This window comes from Heloderma suspectum, chromosome 1, assembly GCF_057233095.1.
Source record: "Heloderma suspectum isolate Gila_16-S chromosome 1, 16-S_ref, whole genome shotgun sequence".
Taxonomy (NCBI): Eukaryota; Metazoa; Chordata; class Lepidosauria; order Squamata; family Helodermatidae; genus Heloderma; species Heloderma suspectum.
This window is the reverse complement of record NC_139458.1, coordinates 246,594,457-246,618,641: the sequence shown is the minus strand read 5'-3', so window position 1 is coordinate 246,618,641 and position 24,185 is coordinate 246,594,457. Positions and strand designations below refer to the sequence as shown.

General features: G+C 38.1%; 1 protein-coding gene and 1 long non-coding RNA gene across 11 annotated transcripts in view; one reads left to right on the top strand and one right to left on the bottom strand.

Annotated features, from left to right (window-relative positions):
• EHBP1 (EH domain binding protein 1) overlaps positions 1-24,185 on the bottom strand; it is a 367,326-nt gene that overhangs the window by 231,158 nt on the left and 111,983 nt on the right. For 2 of the 9 annotated variants that reach the window (XM_084823058.1, XM_084823068.1), the window contains exon 1: positions 8,040-9,227. The exons of the other annotated variants lie outside the window; for them this stretch is intronic. The gene's annotated coding sequence lies outside the window, so the exon portion shown is untranslated. Of the gene's footprint in view, positions 1-8,039; positions 9,228-24,185 lie in introns of those variants that run through there. 9 annotated transcript variants of the gene reach the window in all.
• On the top strand, positions 8,095-23,802 carry LOC146358915 (uncharacterized). Of its 2 annotated transcripts, none has more exons than XR_014786173.1 (5): positions 8,095-8,257; positions 10,293-10,339; positions 16,187-16,284; positions 19,401-19,588; positions 23,360-23,721. It is a non-coding gene; the product is annotated as an uncharacterized LOC146358915 (long non-coding RNA). The 2 variants fall into 2 exon arrangements; XR_014786171.1 differs by lacking the exon at positions 8,095-8,257 and adding an exon at positions 8,840-9,020 and having other exon boundaries at positions 10,293-10,343; positions 23,360-23,802.

Genomic DNA, 24,185 nt, shown 5'->3' with positions numbered 1-24,185 from the left:
ACTTTGAGTTAAATATAAATATTCCAATTTATTTTGCAATTGTTTTAGAACTTCTCTTTAGGGACTTCAATAGGTAAAGTATAAAATAAATATGTAAGTTTGGGCACAAGAATAATTTTTGTTAATGAGATTCGACTAGAAAGTGATACATTTAATTTATTCCATTTTTAAAATTTTCTGTTTAATGTCAGTCCAAATTTTCCCATAATTAATAAGAATTAATTTATTATAATTTTTGTTATATTTATTCCAAGATATCTGAAATATTTATTTACTAGGAAGATTCCAAGCTGTTGGGAGATTAAGAGTTGATTGGGGGGGATATGTTTAGATTCATTAATTCTGATTTATCATAATTAATTGGTAAGCCTGCTAAATTTTTAAAGTTATCTAATTCATTCTGCCCCTTCATGGATCATTGCCTTGTTGTGGCGAAGGGGCTTGCGTAACTCAGTGAAGCCATAAGCTATGCCGTGCAGGGCCACCCAAGACGGACAGGTCATGGCAGAGAGTTCTGACAAAATGTGGTCCACTGGAGAAGGAAATGGCAACCCACTCCAGTATTCTTGCCAAGAAAACCCCATGGAACGTAGCACAAGGCTAAAAGAGATGACGCCGGAAGATGAGCCCCTCAGGTCGGAAGGTGTCCAATATGCTACTGGGGAAGAGCAGAGGGTATTTCCAAGTAGCGCCAGAAAGAGTGAAGCGGCTGGGCCAAACCCGAAAGGACACTCAGCTGTGGATGTGTCTGGTGGTGAAAAGAAAATCCAATGCTGTAAAGAACAATATTGTTTAGGAACCTGGAATGTCAGATCAATGAATCAAGGTAAGCTAGAGGTGGTCAAACATGAGATGGCAAGATTGAACATCGACATCTTGGGAATCAGCGAACTAAAATGGACAGGCATGGGTGAATTTAATTCAGGTGACCATCATATCTACTATTGTGGGCAAGAATCCCTTAGAAGAAATGGAGTAGCACTCATAGTCAACAAAAGGGTGGGAAAAGCAGTACTGGGGTACAATCTTAAAAATGATAGAATGATCTCAGTACGAATCCAAGGCAAACCATTCAACATCACAGTAATTCAAGTCTATGCCCCAACCACTGAGGCCGAAGAAGCTGAAGTTGATCGGTTCTATGAAGACCTCCAACACCTTCTAGAACTAACACCAAAAAAAGATGTCCTCTTCATCATAGGGGATTGGAATGCTAAAGTAGGAAGTCAAGAAATCACCGGGATAACAGGCAAGCATGGCCTTGGTGTACAAAATGAAGCAGGACAAAGGCTAATAGAGTTTTTCCAAGAGAACACGCTGATCATAGCAAACACTCTTTTCCAACAGCACAAGAGGCGACTCTACACATGGACGTCACCAGATGGTCAATATCGAAATCAGATGGATTATGTACTTTGCAGCCAAAGATGGAGAAGCTCCATACAGTCAGTAAAAACAAGACCTGGAGCTGACTGTGGCTCAGATCATGAGCTGCTTCTTGCACAATTTCGGCTTAAATTGAAGAACGTCGGGAAAACCACTAAACCGTTCAGGTATGACCACAATCATATCCCTGATGAATATACAGTGGAGGTGAGGAATAGATTTCAGGGATTAGACCTGATAGACAGAGTGCCTGAGGAACTATGGACGGAGGTCCGTAACATTGTTCAGGAGGCAGCAACGAAATCCATCCCAAAGAAAAAGAAATGCAAGAAAGCAAAGTGGCTGTCTGATGAGGCTTTACAAGTAGCTGAGGAAAGAAGGGAAGCAAAAAGCAAGGGAGAAAGGGGAAGATATACCCAACTGAATGCAGAGTTCCAGAGAATAGCAAGGAGAGACAAGAAGGCCTTCTTAAATGAACAATGCAAAGAAATCGAGGAAAACAACAGAATGGGAAAGACTAGAGATCTCTTCAAGAAAATTGGAGATCTCAAGGGAACGTTTTGTGCAAAGACGGGCATGATAAAGGACAAAGAAGGCAGGGACCTAACAGAAGCAGATGAGATTAAGAAGAGGTGGCAAGAATACACAGAAGAACTATACAGGAAAGATCTGAATGTCCCTGATAGCCATGATAGTGCGGTCACTGAACTTGAGCCGGACATCCTAGAGAGTGAAGTCAAGTGGGCCTTAGGAAGCATTAGTAACAACAAAGCTAGCGGAGATGACAGTATTCCAGCCGAGCTATTTAAAATCCTAAAAGATGATGCTGTTAAAGTGCTGCATTCAATATGCCAACAAATCTGGAACACTCAACAGTGGCCACAAGACTGGAAAAGGTCAGTTTACATTCCAATTCCAAAGAAGGGCAACGCCAAAGAGTGTTCAAACTACCGCACAATTGCGCTCATTTCACATGCCAGCAAGGTGATGCTCAAAATCCTACAAGCTAGGCTTCAGCAGTATGCGAACCGAGAACTACCGGAAGTACAAGCTGGGTTTAGAAGAGGCAGAGGAACTAGAGATCAAATCGCCAACATTCGCTGCATCATGGAGAAAGCAAGAGAATTCCAGAAAAACGTCTATTTCTGCTTCATTGACTACGCTAAAGCCTTTGATTGTGTGGATCACAACAAGCTGTGGCAAATTCTTAAAGTGATGGGAGTACCAGACCACCTTACCTGTGTCCTGAGAAACCTGTACGAGGGTCAAGAAGCAATAGTAAGAACCAGACATGGAACAACCGATTGGTTCCAAATTGGGAAAGGAGTACGACAAGGCTGCATATTGTCACCCTGCTTATTTAACTTATATGCAGAGTACATCATGAGAAATGCCGGGTTGGATGAATCAGAGGTCGGAATTAAGATTGCTGGGAGAATTATCAACAACCTCCGATATGCAGACGATACCACCCTAATGGCAGAAAGCGAAGAGGATCTAAAGAGCCTCTTGTTGAGGATGAAAGAGGAGAGTGCAAAAGCTGGTTTGAAACTCAACATTAAAAAAACTAAGATCATGGCATCTGGCCCCATCACTTCCTGGCATATAGAAGGGGAAGAAATGGAAGCAGTGACAGATTTTACTTTCTTGGGCTCCAAGATCACCGCAGACGGTGACTGTAGCCATGAAATTAAAAGACGCTTGCTCCTTGGGAGGAAAGCTATGGCAAACCTAGACAGCATAGTAAGAAGCAGAGACATCACCTTGCCGACAAAGGTCCGTCTAATCAAAGCTATGGTTTTCCCAGTAGTAATGTATGGCTGTGAGAGCTGGACTATAAGGAAGGCTGAGCGCCGAAGAATTGATGCTTTCGAACTGTGGTGCTGGAGAAGACTCTTACGAGTCCCCTGGACTGCCAGGAGGTCAAATCAGTCCATCCTAAAGGAAATCAACCCTGACTGCTCATTGGAAGGACAGATAATGAAGCTGAAGCTCCAATATTTTGGCCACCTAATGCGAAGAGAAAACTCCCTGGAAAAGACCCTGATGCTGGGAAAGACTGAAGGCCAAAGGAGAAGGGGACGGCAGAGGATGAGATGGCTAGATAGCATCACGGATGCAATGAATATGAACTTGAGCACGCTCCGGGAGAGAGCGCAGGACAGGAAGGCCTGGCGTGCTATGGTCCATGGGGTCACGAAGAGTCGGACACGACTAAACGATTGAACAACAACAACAACAATTCATTCTGAAAGAATGGGGCAGCTTTTATTGGATCTTGTAGGGTTAATAGCATATCATCTGCATAAAGATTGATTAGGTGTTCTGTTTTTCTTATTTGAGATTCCTTTTATACTATCATTATTTCTTAAATAGTTAGCTAAAAATTCTATAACAAGAGTTGGGGAAAGGGGGCAACCTTGTTTAGTTCCACTTCCTATTTCAAAGTATTCTGAGTTTTATTTTTATACAGGCCCATAATGAGGAATACATGGCACCAATGGCCCTGGAAAAGTTGGGACCAAATTTATAAAATTTCAATGCATTTTTTTTAAAAAATCCAATTAATACTGTCAATAGCTTTTATATATCCAGTGCCACCAGAGCCATAGATAGTTTGTTTTGTTTATAATAACCCATCAAGCTAAAAACCCTTCTAACTGGATCAGAAATATATCTGTTTGGTATAAAGCCAAACTGATCTGCATTTATTAATTCTTCTATATCATTTTTAATTCTGTTATTCAACACTGAGGCAAAAGAATTTATAATCTGTGTTTAATAAGGAGACTAGCCAATAAGAATCGAGTTTTAATGGGTCTTACCTGGTTTGAGTAAGAGTACTATGGGCAACTTTTTCCATGTTTCTGGGAGTGGGGCGCCATCCAGAATTAAATAATTAATGTAACTGTGGTATTAAAATGTCTTTAAATTGCTTGTAGAATTCAGCAGTATATCCATCTACACCTGGTGATTTCTGTGGTTTTAAGGTTTGAGATAACATCTTTTATTTCATCAACTGAGATTCTTTCCTCCAGTATTAAACTATCTCGTAAAAGCGTTTGGTTTACTTTAACTTTTTTCTTATATTCTTCTAACTTCATCTGATCTATATTAATAGTTTTTTTATATATATATATATATATACACACACACACACACACACATATATATACACACACACACACACACACTACTGTGCAAAAGTCTTAGGCCACCATTAGATTTGTTGTTTTAGCAACGGTATAATGGCCATATATAATTATTTCTCAGTCTCTTCATTAGAATACAACCAGAAAATACAGGAAATTTGTATGCAGTATTCAACAATAGAAAAAAAAATCAGAAAAAATAGCTTCCATTGGCTAAAGTGGCAAGTATTTAGTGTGACCTCCCCTTACACTAGAGTAACAGCAGGCACCTGGCCAGGAATGGTCTTCGTGGAAGGGTAGCAGCCAAGAAACCACTTTTGCGGAAGGGGAACAGGGTGAAAAGGCTAAGATATGCTAAAGCTCACAAAGATTGGAATGAGGATCAGTGGAAAAGAGTATTATGGAGTGATGAGAAGAGACATTGAGAAGACTGAGGGGAGATATGATAGCGCTCTTCAAGTACTTGAAAGGTTGTCACAGAGAGGAAGGCCAGGATCTCTTCTCAATCATCCCAGAGTGCAGGACACGGAATAATGGGCTCAAGTTAGAGGAAGCCAGATTCCGGCTGAACATCAGGAAAAACTTCCTGACTGTTAGAGTAATATGACAATGGAACCAATTACCTAGGGAAGTGGTGGGCTCTCCCACACTGGAGGCATTCAAGACGAGGCTGGACAGCCATCTGTCAGGGATGCTCTGACTTGGATTCCTGCATTGAGCAGGGGGTTGGACTTGATGGCCTTGTAGGCCCCTTCCAACCCTACTATTCTATCCAAGTTTGAAATTTTGGGGTCCAGTCGTTGACAATATGTGAGAAGAAGAGTTGGGAGAGAGATGGATGAATGGGTGCTTGCCGCCTTCAGTGAAACATGGTGGAGGGTCTGTCCTGGTTTGGGGCTGCATTTCTGCCAGTGGTGTTGGCAATCTTGTCTGCATTGATGGGATCATGAATGCTGAAAACTACAGACAGGTTTTAATTCATCATGCCATTCCTTCTGGAAAGCGCCTGATTGGGAATGGTTTCATTTTTCAGCATGGTAACGATCCCAAGCACACTGCTAATGCAGTGAAATCATATTTAGCGAGGAAAACAGCTGATAAAACATTGACAGTCATGGACTGGCCTCCACAGAGTCCAGACCTGAATATTATAGAGGCAGTATGGTATCACCTGGACAGAGAAAGAAATAACCTACATCTAAAGAAGAACTCTGGGAAGTGCTGAAAGAAGCCTGGTATAATATACCAGAAGATTACTTCAGAAAACTTCAGGACAGTCTCCTCAAAAGAGTTCAAGATGTACTCAGAGCCAAGGGAGGTCACACTAAATACTGACTTTTGTCTATACAGATTTCCTGTACTTTCTGTTTGTATCTTAATACAGCGACCAACAAATAATTATGGATGGTCATTAAAACTTTGCTAAAACAACAAAGCTGGTAGTGGCCTAAGACTTTTGCACAGTACTGTATATTTACAAACTCTTACTTTGGGTAAATAAAATATTCTATCACCTTCTGAATTATTTATGGTTACAATTTTATTTTTCATTCTACAATTTCTGATCCTATTGGATAGTAATTTGGACCCTTTCCCATCAAATTCGTAATATTTTTGTTTAAGGTATAAAAAGTTCATCATTGTCTTATTTCTATCTAATTTATCCAATTCTTTGCGTTTTTCTTCTAATTCTTTCCTAATTTTGATTGATCCGTACTGTCTGCATCTATCAGTAAGTTTTTGAATGTCTAAAGCGTGCTGTTTGCATTCTCTTTTGTTTTCTTATTCTACTTAATTCTTGTATGCATATTCCACAGATTACAACTTCTGGTGTTTCCCATCCGACTATGAAGGAAATACCTTCCAATGTGTTCTCTTTTATATACAGTTCTAAATTTTCCTGTATTTTTTCCTACTTGATTCGGTTGCTAATAAGGCTGAATGGAGTTTCCATGTTGGTAAAAGTATCTCTTTAGACCCCTCAGTTAATTGTACGTTTAGTGAAGCATGATCTGTGACATTAATTATATTAAATGTAGTGCTACTCACATTAGATAATTCTCCTTCTGATATTAGGATACCATCACTTCTTGAGTAAGTATCATGTATGTCTGAATAAAAAGTATAACTATAGTCATTTCGATTACATTCTCCCCACATTTCCCTTAGCACTGAAAGCTTTCGTTGCATTTTCTTGTTTTATAAGTTGTCTTGATGAATTTAGCGTACCTTTTCCCTTATTTTCCAGTTTTCTAGGATCCAACCCTTGGAGACTCCAATTCAGGTCTCCCCCCGCTATTGTTGTTGCAGTAGAAAACTTTCTCAGCTTATTAAGTGTGTTGTTTATCAAATTAAGTTGCCCTGTCTTTGGTGCATATATTGAAGCTAAAGTATATAGTCTATTTTGGTTCAATTTCTATGAAGATATAGAGGCCTCTAATGTCTCTTTGAATTTTTTGTAATTGAAAATCAGTATCAGATCTGATTAAAATAGCCATGCCACACACTTTATTACTTCCTGCTAAACAGAATTGTTTAACCCATTTTTTGTAGGCATGAAAGTGTATCTAACAGTTATTTTATGTGCTTCTTGTAAGAAAATATTTTCATTGGTCTCTTTTAGTAATTTCTGTAATCTATTTCATTTTATTGTTGTCCCTTCTCCTTTGATATTCAAGCTAGTTATTTGTAACTTACTTATATTAGCGGGGGCTGCGGGGGCTTAGTGGTTAAGATGCTAAACTGCAGACCAGAAGGTCGGCGAGACAGGAGTTCGAGACCTGAGTGCTGCGTGACGGAGTGAGCTCCCATCTTTAGTCCCAGCTTCTGCCAACCTAGCAGTTCGAAAGCAAGAAATTGCAAGTAGATAAATAGGTACCGCTTCGGCGGGAAAGGTAACAGCGTTCCGTGCACCTCGGTGTTCAGTCATGCCGGCCACATGACCACAGAAGCGTCTTCGGACAGCGCTGGCTCTTCGGCTTAGAAATGGGGATGAGCACCACACCCTAGAGTCGGACACGACTGGTTGGGGACACCTTTACCTTTATATCAGCATTTATATTTCTAGTACTCATATATATTTGACCATCAAATAAAGATTCTTTGGCAGCTTAAACAACAACAAAACTACTAAAACCTTGAGAGAACAATCCCACAACTCGCCCTTCTCCCTCCCTCCCTCCCTGGATCTTTCTGCAGCATTTCCCCAACATATGCTGCTTGTCCCTTTAGGAATAGCTTTCCCCCTGAACTCCCTGTTTTAACACAGGCAAGTTCTTCCCGGGTGATCATATCTCACCCAGGTTTTCTCTTGTTTATGCTTTCCTAATATGAGCTTACAGTGAGCAAGATATATAATGCAGTTAGATATTAAGAATGGTTATATCTGAGTCTTTCATGAGACATCCTCATTTTTTAAAGCATAAAGTTTCATAACAAATTACTATTCTCTCTTCTTTCTCATCTAAACCTAATTGGATTTCTATGTACGATGTTACTTACAGTCCCTCTGCTAGCACACAGTCCTCTTAGACTTTTTTAGGAGTTTATTTCTTTTATACTGAGTTGTTCTTTGGGATCTTGCTGGTAGTAACTCCTCTCCGCTGTCAGTTTCTGTTAGTTTTCTTCTCAGCGTTTTCTGCCTGTGAGCTAACCCCATTCCTCACGTTCCATGCTCATGCTTCCTCCTGTCAGGATTCTTTCTGATGCAAATTCTATAGGTAAGTCTATTTTGGTAGCTTTGAATGTCTGGGCCATTTCTTTTAAAGCTGTTGCCCAATAATGGCCACCATTATCATTAATTGTAATGCTGAAAAGAAAGCCCCACGATCGGCTTCTTGTAGCTTTCTAGTAAATGGGCGAAACTCCTATCGCTTTTTATCGTTTCTGGAGCAAGGTCTGGTAAGATTAAGGCAGGCTTTCGGTTAAATTGTATGATTTTGCAGGTTTTATCTTTTGCATAAATTCTTCCTTTGTATATCTTGCAAAGCAGATTATTACATCACAAGGTTTGTCAGCATTTACACATTTTTGTCTTAATACTCTGTGTGCGCTTTTAAATTCTTCTTTTATTTGAAAGTCTGGTAGTAATGATGACATCCATTGTGTTAAAAAGGGTTTTAGTTCCCCCGTTTCTGCTGATTCTATCAGTCCTCGTATTCTCACATTAATATGTCTGCTCCGATTTTCTGCTTACTCTAATTTCATCTTAAACTGACTATTTTCTTGTTGTAGTTGTTCAGTTTTATTCTTTGCTGCAGCTGCAAGGTTAAATGCTTGTGAGGCTGTACTTTCAACCACCTCTACTCTAGTATTAGTGTCTTCCAATTTTTGTTCCAAAATATCTTCCAGTTTTCTAACATGTCTTCTTTAAGCTTGGTAAATTGGGAAGCCAATTCAGCCCTCCACTCAATTGGTTCCTCTGCGTTTGTAGTTTTCTGCTGCTGGGAGCCATCTTGCAAGGTTGTTCTATTTCTTCTTCAGGTAGGCCCACTTCTTTAATTTTAATTTTAGAGAAATCCAGGAATGTTTTTCCTCTAAGTTCAGCTGTACTTGCCAGTTTGCTGTTTAAGCCTTGTATTTGTGATAAGTTTAGATTTAGAGATCCATTTTTTTAAGTCAGTTTCTCATGTATTGTTGAGGAGCTCACACAACCCACGTCTTTCTTCTGGCTCACCCCACCACCCGCCCAGGTTTTTAAGTTCTGATGCTGCAGAATCATTTCTCACTGGCATTAAAATTAAAACTAAGTATCTGTCTTCCTCAGTTCCCTGAGTTTGGACTTCAGCTGCTTATTTTTTTTTGGTTTCTAGTCAGTATTTTCATATCTTGTTTTGGTTTTGCACTGGCATTTTCTGATATCAAGTCTGTGTGACATGACAGACCTAACTGCATCACATTCTATTGCTTCTTCCTTTCCCCCCCTCCCTTTTTCTTTTTCTATTCTTCCCCTGCCCTCCTTTTTTGCATATATATAACCACGTATATATAATTTGTGTTCTTGAGTATGTCTATTTACATATTTCGATTAAACATAGATATATGTAACTATGATATTCAAATTAGTTTAATAAGATTATGTCTCTCTCCAGATAAAATATTACTTCAATACTATTTGTTTTCTATTCCTTTTTATCATTATTTTCTTATATTTCTTATATGTTCTTATATGAAATTATATTTCTTGATGGTTAAATTTGCTTGTTTGTAATGTTGCTCTGTGTATTCAGTATGAGGGAAGGGCCTAGCTGAGTATTGCAGTTGCATGTTAGTCCAAACGGAGGACAAAAGCTTTTATTTTTTGTTTTGGTTTAGGGGTTTTTTGTTTTGTTAGGGGGGTTGGCATTTTTTCTTTTTGGTATTAGATAAAAGGTGTGGACACAAATGAGAGTATTTGGGTTTTATTTTGTTTTTTTTAAATTTTCCATTATTGTTTATATTTTTGAATAATTTTAATTTTTTTCTCAGTTTCTATGCAATAAGAACTATTCTGATGATGTTTGAAATGATTAGTCCTAAATGTAAACTAAGGATGTATTTGTAATGCCACTTATATTATACAAATTTAGTTATTTTTTGTAAATCTAGAAAGATGTGTTTGGGCAGAGGGACAAATAATTTGCTTTTGCTTTTTCAATGCTTAACATGACTTCATGAAATGTCAAGGGGCTGCGAAATGTAAACAAGTAGAAAAGAGTTCTTTCTAAGTTAAGAGAGCTTAATGTTGACATGACTTTTTTTTCTTTTTCTTTGAAGAAACCCATTTGATGGCTGCAGATGAATATATGTTGCGAAAAGACTGGGTTGGTGAGGCTTATGTTACAAATACTTCAACATGGTGTAAAGGGGTTGCGATTTTAATTCATAAGCAACTTTCTATTTAAGTTCAACAGGTGATTCTTGATACTGAGGGGCGTCTTTTGATTCTGGTAGGGAAGTATATGGGTAAATTAATTGCTGTGATCAATAAATATGGGCCAAATATTAATTCTCTGTCTATGTTTCATGATTGTTTTGCTAAACTTATTGGTATCGCTTATGATTATTTGATTGTGGGTGGGAACTTTAATGAGGTCTTAGATCCTTTGTTAGGAGTACACCTTCTCCTAAGACCCAGTCTGCTGTGAGACTGGCACTCCAGGCTTACATGATAGAATATGGTTTAACTGATGCTTGGATAATTTTACATCCTGCAAACATAGAGTATACTTTTATTTCACCAGTTCACCATAATTACTTTAGATTAGACTATTTTTTGATCTCTACATCTTTAGCATGTCAAATTAAAGATTGCAAGACTGACACATTGATAGAGTCAGATCACGCCCCAGTATCTTTAGAACTACAATTTTATGACACTCCTAAGGAGCCCGGTCTTTGGTGCCTTAAAGTTTTTCTTCTCAGTGATGAGAAGTTTAAAACTCAGAAGTTAGCTGAACTAACAGAGTATTTTAATAAGGGTACAGTGGGTTCATGTGCCACTGAGTGGGAGGCCAGTAAAGCTTTTATAAGGGGCTGAATTATTGCTTATGCTTCTTACGAAAAAACTTTTAAAAACTCAACAGACGTTTTTAAATAAGAAGCTGAAATCTCTTATAATTCAGTTTGCCATTTCCCCCACTGCACAACTTTATCAAGAGCTGCTGAACACTAAGCATGAGCTGAATAATATTCTTTCACAGCAGGCAGAATTTGCTCTGACTTGTTTACGACAGAAATATTGAGAAAATGGTGAACATCTTTGCACATCATCTTAAAGAGCATCAACATCAAAATGTCATTTTAGCTATTAAAGATGAGAGTGGTGAAGTATATACTTCTCCTACAGACACAAACACACAATTTTTAAAGTTTTACTCTGATCTTTAAAGTACTGGTAGCAAAATATCAGAGCAAAATATGGATGCTTTTTTCTCGGATTAATCTTCCACGCTTAGATTCTTCACAACAACAGCTCCTTTTAGCTCCTCTGCATTTAGAGGAAATTATTAATGCAATTATGAAAAAATCAGCCGGTCTGGATGGATTCCCAATTGAGTGGGATAAAACTTTCTCCAGTTTTTTAGTGCCAAGGTTAAACTGCCTCTATAACCATATTTTTGAGGTGGGCTCCCTTTCTTCATCATTAAAAGACACCTATATTACCATGATTCCTAAGCCTGGCAAGGATCATACCTATTGTGCTAACTATCGACCTATATCAATAATTAATGTAGATATCACAATATTAATAGCAATCTTGGCCTCATTGGTTAGACCGGACCAGGTGGGATTTATTAAAAATAGACAGGGGACTGATAATCTTAGATTAGTTGTATATCTACTTGCTTTAAACTCTGAAAGAACTGACCAGCAGCCATCATTTCCTTGGATGCAGAAAAGCCCTTTGACAAAATTCATTGGAATTTGTTTACCACATTGACTAATTTTGGTTTTCCTATAGAATTTTTGAAATGGGTTAAAATTTTATACTCGGCTCCAAGAGCAAAATTAATGACTAACAGTTTATTTTTGGCTTTTTTTTTTTTATTTGGGTGGGGCACTAAACAAGGTTGTCCACTTTCCCCATTGATATTCAACTTATGCTTGGAACCCCTGGCATGTAGTAGTATAAATAGTAGTATTCATGGATTTGTCCATTTTGGCTTAGAATTTAAAATTAGCCTTTTATGCTGATGATCTTTTGTTGTTTATTTTGAAACTTTAGTCGTCAGTTCCAGCTTTGGCAAAATTGATTAATACCTTTGGTGAACTGTCTGGCTATTCAATTCAAAGGTCAAAATTGGAAATGCCAATTGGAGATAGGGTATACTCTACTGTATTAGCCAATTGGCAATTTCAATGGTGCCCAGAGTCTATTATTTATTTGGGAATAATTATATCTAGAGATATATCTCAAATGATTAGGTTAAATTTAAATAAGTTGATTAATGATATTTCATGAGATATAGATAGATGGGCATCTTTAAAGTTGAGTTTGTGGGGTAAGGTTAATACACTTAAAGTAAACACTATATCTTGGATTATTTATGTTATACATGGGATCCCCATACTTATACCTGGCAAATATTTCCAAAACTGCAATGCTGTGTTTTGTAAATTTTGGGGGGATTCCTTTCCACCAAGAGTATCTTTAAAAAGCAGCTTCCAATTAAAGAAGGTGGGTTTGGTTTTCCAGATCATGTTACACACCATTGGGCTTATTCCAGCTTTTGAAATATCTTCCATGCTAAAATGAGATAAGAACTGCAAAATATGGGTTAGGTTTTCCCGATCTTGTTACATACCACCAGGCTTATTTGCTGATCTCTACTAGATTTTGGTCTTTTCCACTCAGATTTGATTTTCCATCTTGGTCACTGTTGGAATCTTCTTGTTTGGAACCTCTCTCCAAATGGATGGCATTAGGTTCTCACCATATTAAGGCAGCTAGAGCTCCTCCCACAACCTTGGCAGTTAGAGATGTGTGGTGTATAATGTCACACCAATTACAGTTTGACCTATTTTCCCATGCTAAATTGACTTTATGAGGAAATCCAGATTTAAGAATTGGAAAGAAAATGTTTTTGTGGCAGACCTGGACAAGATAAAATAGTATTTACCCTGGATCAGTTACTGGGTGTTGATGATGAGTTTTCACTATTTTCAACTTTGAAAGATAAATTTGATTTGCCTGTTACAGCGGAATGGCAATATTTGCAATTGAAATATTTGTTCTTATCTAGATTCGGTCGTGCTGCTTTTACTGCCTCGGAGTCTCCTTTGCTATTGCAAACACTTATTGAAGCTGACCAGGTATACTGACCCACGATTCAAGTTTATAAATACTTATTATCACTGAATAAATATGATACACGTGGTCTACAGCAGGAATGGAACAGGGAATTGGAAAGTCCTATTTTGTCTAAACAATGGACCACCGTTTTGGCGTCTGTATCAGATATCTCAATGGATCTTCGGTTACACCGTATTCAGCACAAACTTTTATTCCGGGTCTTTTGGACGCCACAATGCCCCTTTAATAAAGGTTTGTCAAAGTTGGCTAATTGTTAGAGGTGTAATGCAGTTAACGCTTCTCTTATTCACATGTTTTGGAAATGCCCGATAGTTGCCCCCTTTTGGGAAGAAGTTATTATATGGATAAATTTTGTATTGGAAAGCTCTTTAATATTTACTGATGTACATGTTCTCTTAAATTACCTGCTTGCTGGAATGTAACACATGGTCAGTGTAAATGGATCTTTTGCACCCTCTTGGATGCTAAAAGGCTGATACTACAGTACTGGAAGGATAAAAGCTCACCACCTATAACGCAACAGATTGAAGACTTAACAATGCTAGCAACATTTGAAAGAATGGTATATAGGCATCACTTGCAAATGGACTTATATTTGGATATCTGGTCTGCTTTTCCTGAAATTTGTATGTAACCTCATCTTTTTCTCTTTTTTTCTCCCTAGAATATTGTAATGTTTGAAACTGAGGGTTTTAGAATATGTATGTATGTATATGAATTTGTATACATCCATAGCAATGCATACATATGAATTGCATATAAGAAAATACAACTTTCTAGCAATTATACATCTGTTTCAACAAAAGCGGACCAGATATCCAAATAAGTATACATTTGAAGGTGGCATCTATATGCCACCAGTTCAAATGTTGAAAGCGTATCCTCAATCCATTGCATTATAGCAGGTGAGTGTTTATCCTTCCAGTGTTGTTATATCTGTCTTTTTGCTGTCAAAAGGGCATGGAGAATCCACTTATGCCGATGGTTCATTAACTTCCATGAAGCAGGTAAATAATTAAAGGAGCGCATATATCAGAGAATATTAAAGACTGCTCCAGTACAAAATTTATCTATACACTAACCTCCTCCAAAAAAGAAGCAACTACTGGACATTTCCAAAACACATGTTTAAAAGAACAATTAGCTACATTTCACTGCCAGCAATTATCCAAATTAGACAATTCCTTATTAAACAGACATTGCATTGTCCAATAGACATGAAACAAAAGTTTTTGCTGAATAAAACGCAGCCTAAGATCCACAGACACATTAAGTATAGATGCCAAAGTGGTGACTCACTGACTGAGCAGAATGGGATAATCAAATTCCCTATACTATTCCTGCTTAAAACTCTGTATATCATATTTATTCACCAATAATAAGCATTGATAGACATGGACCATGGGTCCCTTTGCCTGACCAGATTCAGTAAGTGCTTCCAATAATGATGGAGACTCTGATACTGAGCAGCCAGGTCAAACCTAGGTACTAACAAATACTGCAATTGCAAGTATTGCCATTCAGCCATAGATGGGAAGTCATATTTGGCATGCAGGAAAGAAAACAAGAAGAACTCTTCATTGGCATGGTTGATCCAAAGTAAAAATTGCCTTATCTGTCCATGTCCGCCACAAAAACTGTTTCTTACCAATGCTTAGTTCTGGATTGCCCCATCAAGTCAATTTAGCATGAGAAAATGGGATCAAAGTGTAATTGATGTGACATTATATGCCACACATCTCTAACTGAAGAAACTGTGGGAGGAGCCCTATGTGTTCTTTTATGTCTAGAACCTAGCACCATCTATTTAGAGAGGAACCACACAAGATTCCAAAACTGACCATGGTGGAAAATCCAATCCAGACAGGAAAAATCAAAATTCAATATGAGTCAGCAGATAAGCCTGATTATATAAAGCAAGAGCCAGAAAACCAAATCCACCATCTTTAATTGGAAGTTGCATCCAATTAAGATAATCAGCATAATGACTAATTTTAAATTCTAAACAATCCTGCACAAATCCGTGAATATAACTGCTCTGTCTAATGCCACAAGCCAGAGGTTCCAAACATAATCAAGGGAGAAAGTGACATCCCCGTCTAGTTCCTCTCTCAAGAGGAAAACCCCCTGAAAAAAACTGTTAGTCATAACTGTAGCTCTTGGAAATGAATATACAATTCTGTCCCACTTCAAAAATTCTAAATTTAGTCAAAGTAGCAAAAATAAATTGACAAATTTTATCAAAGGATTTTTCAGCATCCAAAGAGACAATGGCGGCCAGGTCTGTTCTGTCACTATTTAAAGCTAACAGATCTATGACTAATCTAAGATTGTCACCCCCTTTCTATGTTTGATAAATACCATCTGATCTGTTCTAACTAATGTTGTAATACCGTCTTGAGGTCTATCAGCTAAAATAGCACTTAATATTGTAATATTTAACAAAACAGCAGTTAATATTTTAATAATATTAATTAGCAAAATAGGCAGAAAATTAGAATTATGAGTATGATATTTGCTGGGCTTAGGGACTACAGTTATATAAGCATCATTAAACGAATAAAGGTGAGAGCCAGATTTTAAAAAATGGTTATAGCGATGATGTAGTTTTGGAACTGAAAGGTTGGAAAAAGTTTTATACCATTCAATTGGAAACCTATCTGGGTCAGGTGATTTCCCAGTATTCATACTCATAATTGCTTTCATAATTTACTTCACACATGGCATTTTCCTGGAATGGAGATAATCTGTATGCACCATCATGTGAGATGGTCCCAAACTTGTGTAAATATTACCTCCCCCATTAAAGAATTTACACGCATGACCATTTATATGATTTACACTTTTTCTACAGATTGTCTTGATATAGGAAAATCGTCATGAGTGAAGCAGCCCTCAAGGATGTTATTTGCTACAGTAAGAAACCCTATGCTGTGTAAAGCCACTAGCATTGTAAGTACATTTCCAGACTGGCATAAATGGTTGCTTCTTCACTGCCAGTGTTGAAGTGGCAGAATGACTGTTTAGCTGCATCAGACCTTTAGAGTAAGAAGTGCAGTCACAATTGGAAAAAAAAAAAGTTATAAAATAAGCCACTGTTATATATTATAGACATTGTTGATTATGAGCAGATTCCCATTTTGGTATACAAGATATGCTCACATTATTTGAAAGGCCTAAAGAAACTTTAAAACATATGAATAATCAGGTGTGCTGGGTAAACATTAAGGGGTTTCAGATGACCCCCACCCCAATGCATTCAAATAAAGTATGAGGGCAGCTACAGGGCTGGGTGGGTGTGCCCTGCTGAACCTGGTAGCTCTACACTGCGATCCACACATTTAGAATGTAACAGAAGATGCTCTACATGGGTTCTGATATATAGTAATCAAGGTCCTCCATGCAAGAGGAGATCATAGAATAGAATCATAGAATAGTAGGGTTGGAGGGGGGTGATAAGACCATCGAGTCCAACCCCCTGCTCAATACAGGAATCTAAGTCAGAGCATCCCTGACAGATGGCTGTCCAGCCTCATCTTGAATGCCTCCAGTATGGGAGAGCCCACCACCTCCCTAGGTAACTGGTTCCATTGTTGTACTGCTCTAACAGTCAGAAGTTTTTTCTGATGTTCAGCCGGAATCTGGCTTCCTGTAACTTGAGGCCATTATTCCGTGTCCTGCACTCTGGCATGATCAAGAAGAGATCCTGATTGGGCCATGATCCCCTCATGTGAAGGGGCTTTATTCATGTACACAGGCACATGTGTATAGCCCCTTCTGATGTATTCTAAATTTATGGAGAGTGGGAGCACAGATAAGGCTAGCCTGTGGGGCTCAATGGCCCCCCTCATGTGTTCTTTGAACATGTGCCCCCCAAGCCACCTTACTAATACTGGCATACACCTGCTTTAACAGGCCAAAAAGACAGGTCATGTAGCATGTAAGCTAGTTACCTAAGATAAGTATCACCTTCAGGTAATGAGGCAGGGGCGTTTTTTGTAAATTTCAAAGAGCTAGTCCCCCTCCCCTGTCCCCTTGAAGACCCCTGATGTTCAGTCATTGACTATCTTAAGTTTACATGAGCAGTGCTTTAATTACTACAGATAGGCCAGAGGGCGTCTGGCCCTTTAGGTACCTATTTTTAAGAAGGCTACAAGGGGCATCATTTGGCTAAAATAAGGGGGGAGTGGGAGGGGCTTGTGGATTTCATTAATGCACCCTATCTTACCTTTCTCCCACAAGATTCAAGCATCAGCAGAGAGGATAGTAACCCCCTACCCCAAAGTGGGCTAGAACTTATTTTCAAGAATTGCACTAAGAGCAAAGTCTGATGAACACATTTAATGAATTTTAAACTTGCCTGCCATTAATGGGAACTATATTTACATAAAATGCTATCTATGATTTCTAAAATGCATGGTCAGAAATGAAAAAGACAGATACAATTAGCATGTGAGGGGGATGCTCAAGTGAGGCCATCATCCACTGTAAATTCAGATAAATAAAACCACAGTTGAGGTCCAGTAATAAGAGTTGTAATGTTTGCATGTAACGGACACCTTTTAGGGCTGTATTCTATTATTCAAAAACAACGGTACCAGTTGTAACAAAATAGCTAAAGCAGTATTCATTTATTATACCTAGTTTTGTTTGCAAAGGTGTGTGTAAGCTTTTTAGCTACATTAAAATATTCATTAGGCAATATGTAAAAGTAGCTAGTTGTGCCACTTTTACCTATTTCTTAACATCAACAGCACTAGTGTTGATTAAAAAGATATAGATACAGCATGGATTTGCTTTCATCACAACTTCCAAAAGCAAAGGGTGGGTTTCATAAGAGTAGTGCTGTATCAACTTCTTGCACTTGAACATTTTCAAGGCAAAAAATGGGATTCCAACGAGTGCCAAAAAAAACAACCCCTTTAAAAAGCCTCGCGTTAGTGATCTTTCACAATTTTTGTGCTGGCTTGCAGCCCTGACATGTTGCTGCTTCAGTGGCATTTTTAGGGCTCCTTTGTTCCTCAGCGCATGATGCCAGGCAGTCAGGAATCATAAAGCGACTGTGGTGCCATCATGGTGTCTTATTGGATTTGGCTACCTGAAAACATCATTGAGGGCAAAAAAAGCCTTCTCTCACTCTGGTAAAGGAATGTGTCCCCACTGCTGAGGCAGCCAGGCCTACACTCCCTCTCTTGGTACTCTGCCCTGGCATGACAAGACTTTGGTTCTGATCCAACTCTAGTCATGCACAGTTAGGCATGACTAGTAGGGGCAAGTCATGGATGGGGAAGAGCATTCAGGTCCGCATTGCCAACTCGATCCTGCTACAGCTAGCCAGTTACAAGCAGCTAGAAACTAGGAATTCTCAGTCCTCTCGTCTTAGCACTGACAGTGCATTCCCTCTTCCACTGTATACCCACCTTTCACACACTTCCTCAAAAGAATATCAAAAACAAAGAGGGGACATTTTAGATGGGATTTCTATGTGCAAAGGTTGGTGAAAAGTGCATGCTATTTCGATTTAGCACTAGATAAGCGTTGCTGATGGGAGAGGGTGGAGGACACCCGTGGTTCAAATATGACACATGTCTCCTCAGGGAAACTGCACAACTTACCTGCTGATACCTCCCATTATTCATGCCTCTAAAACAAACAAAACAATTACTTGCCCAGACACTCCCAGCCTCCACAATTGCCAAAGATCCCTCAAACATGTCAGTTTTGCGTTTGCTCCAGAGCCATGGAGCCCACACAGACTGGTGCTTCACAGGAGTGGGAAGCAAGCAAGTTGTGACCAACGAAACAGTATCTGTAATACCCTTGAATGTCTTCATCCTCCAAACACACCAAGGCCACCCAGGCTTATTATTTTGGAAATTAGAGGTGAAACTAATTTAAACATATGTCGAAAAAAAGAAAAGGAAATAGTAGATGCGTTATTCTATACTTGAGTATCCCTGACTTTCTCACAAAACCATATAAACAAACGAACTAGGAAGTGTTTCAGCATAAGATTTTTATGAAATTATAGCATAATAATATAGTAATAATAATATTTCCCTTCCTAGGGAAAATTTGAATACCAACTTCATTCCCAACTACTACTGACTGACTATAGTCCAGAGAGAGAGAGAGAGAGAGAGAGAGAGATCGGTGAGAAAAAGGGATGGTTTTTCTTTGTATAAGGCAAAGACAGAAAAGAAGACTGCAGAAAGGTCCTGTGAATGGAATGGAAGCAGAGAGACCAGAACAACTGGTATGTAACTATGTTACCCTTGCCCAAGGCAATTTTTCTTAAAAGAAAAAAGAAAAGAAAAGGCAGTGAGCAAAAGTGCTATGAAATACTTCACAATTTAATACGCCAACCTTTTCACCTTTTACTTCCTATAATTACTCAAGCATAATCCCACACCTGATTCATAAAATTATATTCTACAAGGCAAGTTAAAAAGTTGATTAATAGTTTGTTGTGCCTCTAAAGCATATGAGTGAGCACAGCTTTGGTAATGGAAACATTACATACATAGTATTGCATTGTGTGGGATGATGCTGGGGAGGGCAGGTTTGCATGAAGTGACTGTATGCAGGAAATCTAGAAAACGGAAGTTCAGATTGTAATAGTTATGCTGTTCTGTAGCCTTCAGATGTGTTGCACTACACCTCCCATCTTCCTAACATTTCATTTATATTGACATTTAAAGTTCCTGTTCACATTTTCTTGTATGTATATACTATAGTGAATGTCAAAATTTTGTGCCTGTCAATGTTCATGTGCAAATGCTGACCATTTCAGACTAATTTTGTGGATGCCTTTTATACACACAAATACACACACACTCCGCTTTTCAGACATATGTAAGTAAATGCTGACAAACATTCATTGAAGTATCTGAGTTTTCCAACATCCACAAAAAGTGTCTGGGATTGTCAACGTCCACATATGAATGACTACTCTCATCAAAATTCAGACATTACTAAAAACACATATAAGTATTTAAATACCTAACAACTATTGACGAGGCACACTGCCACCTGAATGAGAAAGTTTAAAATAATGTTGAACATTTTCTTAGTGACCTTCTCCTGACAAAGACACATTCCATGCAAAATAAAAAATAAACATCATGCAGTTCATTGAAAAATGACAAACTGTTGAAAACTGAAACAGAAGAACAATTATATCCATAGGAGAAAGAAATTACTGAAAAATCAGAAATCAGTGCTGTAGCTACTAAGGTAATGCAAGCTGTGAGGTTACGTAAATTATACACTAGCAAGGCTATAGTAAAAAGAAAAAATGGAGGAAGTCATTACACTGTATGCATGCAACTTATATATGACTTAGATTACTCACTCCCCTTAAGCTTATTAGCAGGGATGTATTTTTCTTGGTCCATCCTGCCACCAATGAAGCAAACGAAGACTGCTTAATCATAAAATGTACAAGAACAAAAACATGTGAAAGTGCTAGGGTAACAAGCATGTTAAGGAATTATCAGTGATCCGGTTCATGTGATCAAAACAGCCCATGGTCTGTTGTTGGGTTATGCAAGGATTGTTTAAGCCTTGCAAAACTCCCACTGCCCAGGTTTGCATGACATGACAAGCTGCACACACCACAGCCCGCTGTGGCTTAAATAAACCACAGTAGGCTGTTCAATTGTGCAAACTGTCCCAGTATTGGAACTTGCTTCCACACAGTTCCTGATTTAAAGTCCTATTTACCCAATTGCTGACATGATACGAATAAGAGAACCTGAAGCTGATTTCAGGAACAATCCTCAAAACTCCTACTCAAGTCTAATCAGCATGAAATCTACAAGATTACTCTGAAGTAAGCCAATTACGCTTTTTCTTTTTCTTTTTTTACAATGAAAGATTACGGTTCACAGTTTAAACTTTTCCACCATATTTATACAATCAATATGAGCTGATCCTCAAATACAAGCACAACACAGGCCTCAAGAACCCAAGGTATCTGCCAACTTATCTAAATTGCCTTTGACACACATCTTCATCTTATATTCATCTGAAGTAGGTTTTATCCATGCCTTACACCAGGGGTTGGCAGAAGGTAAATCTTCTGATGTTTTGGACTTCAACTCCCATAAGCACTTGCTATTATGGCCAATGGTCAGGAATGTTGGAAGTTGAGTCCAAAACATCTGGATATCTACCTTCTGCCTACTCCTGTTTTATACTACTAACTGTACCCATATACCTTGGAGTAAACTCCACTGATCTCAATGGGACTTGCTTCTGAGTAGACATGTATAGGATTAAGTTGAAAGAAGTAGAACAGAAATCCTACAATATGAACATCTATGAGTGCAATCTAGTTCCATTCAAACCACTGGAAATTCTGTTATACTTCACTGGGAAACCCAAATTGGTTTATCCTATTTTCTTAGCAGGTATTTCTTTGGTTAACAAAGCACAACCTATGATATATAGGATCAAACCAATGTTGTAACCTTTTTAGAATGTTAATGGGATGATTTTGCTTTGGGCAGATCGGTTTATCAAATGCAGGTCTCGTTCATTACAATATGGATGCTGACTTAGCAACAAAAGAATGGCAGTGTGAAAAGCTTGTATTTGACTTTTAAAAATCAAATATTTGGGGAAGTATATCCACTTTTTGTTATAATCTTAGGAAGCCATGGTGTTGATGCTGCATGTACCTTGAGCACCATTTTTAGCAGAAAGGCAGGATATAAATAAATGTACAGAAGTTATCTAATACTGCAGGATGTCTGTTCTTAATTACTGTGTGCCATGTGCAAGTACAGTATGCAATATGCATGCTGAATTTTGTAAAATTAAAAAACACATATTTATACAGCAGTTCTGAATTCCACCAGAACAAATATGGCATCCAAATTAAACAGAAATGTGGCACATGAGGAGAGTTTAGAACGGTACAGTTACATTAGCAGAGTTGCAAAAGAAATACAATCTTGGACTGTATCTAAAGAAAATACACCTTTTACAAAGTAAAAATAATTTGCCAAAAGACCCATTATAAAATGTTTCAATGTAAGACTAGAGGAATTAACACCAAAAATCCAGCTAAATCATGAACATCTCTTTCATAGCTCCTTTCAAGGACCAAGAATCAGTTTAAGTATCTTAATATCCATCTTTCCTTTTTAGAAAAAAAATCCGAAATTTATACATTTGGGAGAAGAGGGACTAACAACTAGTTCTCTTTGCTGTTCCCCCTCCCCCTTTCCCTCCTCCTCAATCATCAGCATTCATCAGCTATTTAGCACTGATTAGATAAACAACTGCTGGGTGCTAATTAGCCCTGTCAGAATTTAATAGCTGATAGGAAACCCCCTCTCAGTTAAGCAAAAGCTCAGTTATCTGGCAGGTATTGTTCTTCATCAACAATCCTCTCAAATATCTAGAATTCCACTGTATTTTAGTTGGCAGAGTAAAAACAAAGTTTACACGGGTAAAAAAGTTAAACTACTTGCTCCTGTAAAACTCATCACATTCAGGGCTGAAACTTCTAGAACACTTACTCTGAAGTAAATCCCACTGAAACCAAAGAGACTTAAGTTAATATGTTTAGGATTACAGTGCAAACTAGATATTGAAATTTCAGAAGCATCCATATTATTTCTTCTCAATTTGAAATTCTTTCACTTGTTCACTCACAACCAGTCAATGGCAGCTTTAGGGTCAGTCTATACTTTACATAGCAGATACAGGTACCTGTGTTTTTCCCTCCAGTAGGGGAAGCAGCAGATTAGGGGGAAAGGGGTTCATTTAGATTGGCAAGATGGTAATGGGGGGGGGGGAGCATGCTCCAATTCAATTGAGAGCTACCCATGGCTGCTTTTAAATAAAAATGAAAATGCCAAGAGATCAGATCACTGAACTGTCATGTCACATGTAGTTTGGCCCTTAGAATATATGATGGAATTCTCTCTCTCTCTCACCCCCCCCCAAGAATACCAATATAATTTTGCTAAGCTCCTTTGAAACATATTACAGTTCTCATTTTTAATGACTGTAGAACATTCACCTAAACAGAAGATTAGATATTCAGTTATCATCGCATTATGCTGGCACAGGATTCCAGTGGAGCCACATGTAAGGAACCTGGACAAACAAAACAACTGAAGAATGTGAATGCCCATTCCTGATGGCTTTTAATGTTTTTTTAAATGATGAGGTTTTAACTCTCTGCTCCCCCTGATTTAAAGCTTGAGCTCTAAATTTCTTCATTGTTGAAGGTTGTTTTAGTGAGTTTGTTATTACTGTAAACTGCCTTGGGGGCTCTTGTTAAGGCTAAAAGGTGGTGTAGAAAAGTTTTAATAAACATAAAATGAAAACTAGGAAATTGTTTACCTGCAATAAAGCTGTCTCACAATTATCTATAAGGATTTCATCTGCATTTCGATAATTCATTTCAAGTCTATATAAAGTTTTTGTTCCTACTGATGGCTTGGGCAACTCATCTTTGATTTCATGTTCTTTATTCAAAGTGGAAAAAACCCTCTTTTCTATAAAAAATCAAAAACAGGCCGCTAGATAACAATGTTTCCTAACTTTGCTGGCACATGCATCTGAACATTCTACTATGCAAACTAGTGGGGGAAATACTTTCCTTCATTTCCCAAATAAATTTATACATGAGCTAGGCGAAACCTAAAACAAAAACCTAAACATATCAGCAAATCATGGGAATCCAATATCTTTGTGGCAGAGTATCTCTTCTACTAAAGATCGTGATGCCAGTTAACTATTAGAGCTGTTATTAAGCAATTCAATCCATCTAAGTTAAAAAAAACCAAACTAGATCATACACAAGATACTGTAGTTAAGTAAGTCTCTGTGAG